Here is a 6,200-nt window from a genome sequence, read left to right as displayed (position 1 = left end):
GCTGGGAGGGATTGGGGGCAGGAGGAGAAGGGGACGACAGAGGATGAGATGGCTGGATGGTATCACTGACTCGATGGTCGTAAGTCTGAGTGAACTCCGGGAGCTGGTGATGGACAGGGAGACCTGGCGTGCTGCGATTCATGGGGTCGCAAAGAGTCCGACAGGACTGAGCAACTGAACTGAACTGATACTTTTTTATATTCTTTTCTGCTACAGTTTAACACAGGCTATTGAATATAGTTCCCTGTGCTATTCAGTAGGATCTTGTTGTTTATCCATTCTATATATAATAGTTTGCTTCTGCTAAGCCAGAACTCCCCCTTCATCCCTCCCCCACTCCCTTCCCCTTCCTACCTGTTTAGTCTGTGGTCTATCTCTGTGAGTCCCTTTTGAAGATATGTTCACTTGTGTCATGTTTTAGTTTCCACACATAAGTGATATGGTATTTGTCTTTCTCTGACTTCACTATGTTTACTCTATGTCCAGTCATGTTGCTGCAAATGGCATTATTTTCTTTTTTATGATTCAGTAATATTCCATTGTATGTGTATATACCACATCTTTCTCCATTCATCTGTCCATGGACATTCAGTTGCTTCCATGTCATGGCTAGTGTGAATACTGCTGCTATGAACATGGGGTACATGTATTTTTTGAATTATAGTTTTGTCCAGATATGTGCCCAAGAGTGGGAAATTAATCCCATTTTTTAAATAACCTTCAAAAATAGAAGAGGATTAGCAACTTCACAAAAACATTTAAGCCTGTAAGGATCATGACAAGCTACAGGAAACATAGATAAGTTGTGTGTATTTATACAAATAATTAAATATATAATATGTTTAACATAATATTCATCTCTATCTCTCTCTATATCCGTATTTATATTCTACATAGCAGAGTGCGATAATGCTTAATAATGGACACAGTGCTTACGAGCTTGTATTTACACTTCAAAAGTAAATTATCTGGGGATCTAAATGTCAAATAACAGAAATCCAATAAAGCCCCAGAGGTTCTGTGAGATCTGAATATTAAGTTTCATCATTTATCTTGCATGCTATTGCTAGAAGCCAATAACCAATCCAATTTCAGGCTTAGTTCTGCAAGGGATTCCAGACAAGAAAAAGAACCATAAATTAATTGGCACTTCTCTTACCTCTCTAGGAATAACACGAATAAATCAGTTTAAGTATGAAGTACTAAGATGGTTCTCAACTCTTACAAAATGACTTCCCAGGGAAGCCTCAAAGTAAGTCATTCTTCTTTTCTGATATCAAACTGATTAATGGTTTCAAAAGTCTGACCCATTTGTAACTGAATGCTCCATAAACTTCTCACTTCAAAGGATTTAGCAGTTATAATGTTATTTGTTTACAGTTGAAAAATGTTGCTATTCCAATTTTATAATTCCTTTTATTAGGTAATTAAAGAAAAATTATCCCTCATCAACCCATTTGAATACCCTCCCCAAGACTGGAATTGGCTTTATCTCCAAGGAGCCCTACTTCATTTTAATGGGAAATGGTATTTGGACATTATTTAGTGGTCTTCATATACATAAAGGGATGAGTTATTACTCCCTATTCAAATTTAGAACTACAAAATTACCTTAATTTCATGTCTCTTCTCTTACACTGAAAATTCTAATTACATACATTTCAATTTTCATACTTAATAACAACGTGAGTATCAAGGAGGTTGATTTCTTTCCAGTTCTTTTTGCCCTTGGGGATATCACACTAAGGGTGTCCAAATTACTGTTTCATGTATGGATGTGAGAGTTGGACTGTGAAGAAAGCTGAGCGCCAAAGAATTGATGTTTTTGAACTGTGGTGTTGGAGAAGACTCTTGAGAGTCCCTTGGACTGCAAGGAAATCCAACCAGTCCATTCTGAAGGAGATCAGCCCTGGGATTTCCTTGGAAGGAATGATGCTAAAGCTGAAACTCCAGTACTTTGGCCACCTCATGCCAAGAGTTGACTCACTGGAAAAGACTCTGATGCTGGGAGGGATTGGGGCAGGAGGAGAAGGGGACGACAGAGGATGAGATGGCTGGATGGCATCACTGACCCGATGGACGTGAGTCTAAGTAAACTCCAGGAGTTGGTGATGGACAGGGAGGCCTGCCGTGCTGCGATTCATGGCATCACAAAGAGTCGGACACGACTGAGCGACTGAACTGAACTGAACTGAAAGATAACTGACTCCAACAGGAAAGGAGTATGTCATGGCTGTATACGGTCACCCTGATTATTTAACTTATATGCAGAGTACATCATGTGAAATGCTGGGCTGGAAGAAGCACAAGCTGGAATCAGTATTGCCGAGAGACATCAATAACCTCAGACATGCAGATGACACTACCCTTATGGCAGAAAGCGAAGAAGAATTAAGAGCCTCTTGATTAAAGTGAAAGAGTGAAAAAGTTGGCTTAAAACTTAACATTCAGAAAACTAAGATCATTGCATTTGGTCCCATCACTTCATAGCAAATAGATGGGGAAGCAATGGAAACAGTCACAGACTTTATTTTGGGGTGCTCCAAAATCACTGCAGATGGTGACTGCAGCCATGAAATTAAAAGATGCTTGCTCCTTGGAAGAAAAGCTATGACCAACCTAGCCAGCATATTAAAAAGCAGAGACATTACTTTACACGACAAAGGTCCATCCATCTAGTAAAAACTATGGTTTTTCCGGTAGTCATGTATGGATGTGAGAGTTGGCCTATAAAGAAAGCTGAGCACCGAAGTATTCATGTCTTTGAACTGTGGTGTTGGAGAAGACTCTTGAGAGTCCCTTGGACTGCAAGGAGATCCAACCAGTCCACCCTAAAGGAAATCAGTCCTGAATATTCATTGAAAGGACTGATGCTGAAGCTGAAACTCCAATACTTTGGCCATCTGGTGTGAATAACTGACTCATTGGAAAAGATCCTGATGTTGGAAAAGATTGAAAGCGGGAGGGGAAGGGGATGACAGAGGATGAAGATAGCTGGATGGCATCACCGACATGATGGACACGAATTTGAGTAGGCTCTGGGAGTTGGACAGGGAGGCCTGGCATGCTGCAGTCCATGGGGTCACAGTCAGACACCACTGAATGACTGAACTGAAAGGTAACTGAAACATTCCTGTATGTTGAAGCCACCAACTGCTACACAATTACAGTTAATTTGCTTCATTTTGTTTTGGATTTTTAGGAGTTTTCTTTTTGATGTTATCTTATTTTTAAAAAACTGCAAAAATGTAGTACGTGATTCCCAAGCCAATGGACAAAATTAACCATATATTCAGAGAAGTCTAGTTTATATCCTGATCCCCTACATCTGATTCCGCTCCCCCCATCTCCTCCTTTCACCATAACCATTTTTTTTTGTTTTTTTTTTAATATAAACAAGGTTATACAAACACATTTATACTTTCTTAAATAGTACTGTATACCTTTTCCACCTTTTCACTTAATAATACCACTCCATAGCATTTTAAAGAAATATTCCTCTTTGCTTTTTAAAGCTACATGCTACTCAGTCATGTGCATTTACCAGTTTAATCTATTTTGAAACAGGGTATGCATAATGTTTAGATGACTAATATTTATTAAACGCATCTGACTTGTGAGTTAAATATGAGACCAAAAGTTAAGTGTGAGACCAGAAGCCCAGTAAATGAAGCTGAATCGTAACTGTAGAAGTTGGTATATTATAGCAGGTATATACACATTTGGAGACTGGGGCTGAAAAGCTTCTGAAAATTGTAGGTTTTCTTCCAGCCATACTAAATGTAAACATTTAAGATGCCTATACAATCAATAATTTCCTCTCTGAAAACTGCTTCCCACTTAGAATGCCAGCACAACTTGAACTAAGCAAACGTTAGTGAGTGCTCACTAGCCAGAACAAGAACCAGCCATTTGGGAATTCCCAGGCAGCCCAGTGGTTAGGATTCCGTGCTCATTGCTAAAAGCCTACTTTCAATCTTTGGTCGGGGAACTAATATTCCAAAAGGGACAAGGCCAAAAAAACGAGGAGATAATTATTCTGGTTGATGAGTAAGGCAGATAGTCCCTTCAGTTGCTCAGTCATGTCCCACTCTGCAACCCTAGGGACTATAGCACACCAGAACCAACTCCAGGAGCTTGCTCAAACTCACGTCCATCGAGTCCATGATGCCATCCAACCACATCTCATTCTCTACTGCCCCCTTCTCCTCCTGCCCTCAATCTTTTCCAGCATCAGGGTCTTTTCAAATGAGTCAGTTCTTCGCGTCAAGTGGCCAAAGGATTGGAGTTTCACCTTCAGCATCAGTCCTTCCGATGAATATTCGGGACTGATTTCCTTTAGGATTGACTGGTTGGATCTCCTTGCAGTCCAAGGGACTCTCGAGATTCTTCAACACCACAGTTCAAAAGCATCAATTCTTTGGCGCTCAGCTTTCTTTATAGTCCAACTCTCACACCCATACATGACTACTGGAAAAATCACAGCTTTGACTAGACAGACCTTTGTTCACAAAGTGTCTCTGCTTTTTAATATGCTGTCTAGGTTGGTCATAACTTTTTCTTCCAAGGAGCAAGCATCTTTTTATTTCATGGCTGCAGTCACCATCTGCAGTGATTTTGGAGCCCAAAAATATAAAGTCTCTCACTGTTTCCATTGTTCGCCCATCTATCTGCCATGAAGTGATGGGGCCAGATGCCATGATCTTTGTTTTCTGAATAATTAGTTTCAAGCCACCTTTTTCACTCTCCTTTCACTTTTATCAAGAGACTCTTTAGTTCTTTGCTTTCTATAAGGGTGACGTCATCTGCATATCTTAGGTTATTAATATTTCTCCTGGCAATTTTGATTCCAGCTTGTGCTTCATTCAGCCTGGCATTTTGCATGATGTATTCTGCATATAAGTTAAATAAGCAGGGTGACAATATATAGCCTTGACATACTCCTTTCCTGATTTGGAACCAGTCTGTTGTTACATATCCAGTTCTAACTGTTGCTTCTTGGCGTGCAAACAGATTTCTCAGGAGGCAGGTAAGGTGAATCTAGGTAATTTGGAATCGGTCAAATAGAAGATGACAAGAGTGAACATTGATTGACATTTTAGGAATCAGTGAACTAAAATGGACTGCATTGGGTGAATTTAACTCAGATGACTATTTTATCTACTACTGTGGGCAAGAATCCCTTAGCAGAAATGGAATAGCCCACATAGTCAATAAAAGAGTCCAAAATGCAATTCTTGGATGCAGTCTAAAAAATGACAGAATGATCTCTGTTGTTTCCAAGGCACACCATTCAAAATCACAGTAATCTAAGTCTATGCCCTAACCTGTAATGCTGAAGAAGCTGAAATTGAACAGTTCTATGAAAACCTACACGACCTTCTAGAACTAACACCCCAAAAAAATGTCCTTTTCATTATAGGGGACTGGAATGCAAAAGTAGGAAGTCAAGAGATACCTGGAGTAACTGGCAAATTTGGCCTTTGAAAACAAAATGAAGCAGGTCAAAGGTTAACAGAGTTTTGCCAAGAGAACGCACTGGTCATAGCAAACCCCCTCTTCCAAACAACACAAGAGAAGACTCTACACATGGACATCACCAGATGGTCAACACCAAAATCAGACTGATTATATTCTTTGCAGCCAAAGCAAAAACAAGACCAGGAGCTGACTGTGGTTCAGATCATGAACTCCTCATCGCCAAATTCAGACTTAAATTGAAGAAAGTAGGGAAAACCACTAGACCATCCATTTATGACCTAAATCAAATCCCTTCAGGTTATACAGTGGAAGTGACAAATAGATTCAAGGGATTAGACCTGACAGAGTGCCTGAAGAACTTGGACAAAGGTTCATTACACTGAAAGGAGGCAGTGATCAAGACCATCCCCAAGAAAAAGAAATCCAAAAAGGCAAAACGGTTGTCTGAGGAGGCCTTACAAACAGCTAAGAAAAGAAGAGAAGCTAAAGGCAAAGGAGAAAACGAAAGATATACCTATTTGAACGCAGAGTTCCAAAGAATTAGCATGGAGAGATAAGAAAGCCTTCCTCAGTGATCAATGCAAAGAAATAGAGGAAAACAACAGAATGGGAAAGATCAGAGATCTCTTCAAGAAAATTAAGAGATACCAAGGGAACATTTCATGCAAAGATGGGCACAATAAAGGACAGAAATGGTATGGACCTAACAGAATCAGAAG

This window comes from Bos grunniens, chromosome 20, assembly GCF_055505025.1.
Source record: "Bos grunniens cultivar Pamir isolate PY7600 chromosome 20, Bosgru_T2T1.0, whole genome shotgun sequence".
NCBI classification, from domain to species: Eukaryota; Metazoa; Chordata; class Mammalia; order Artiodactyla; family Bovidae; genus Bos; species Bos grunniens.
Note: the sequence above shows the minus strand (reverse complement) of the source record.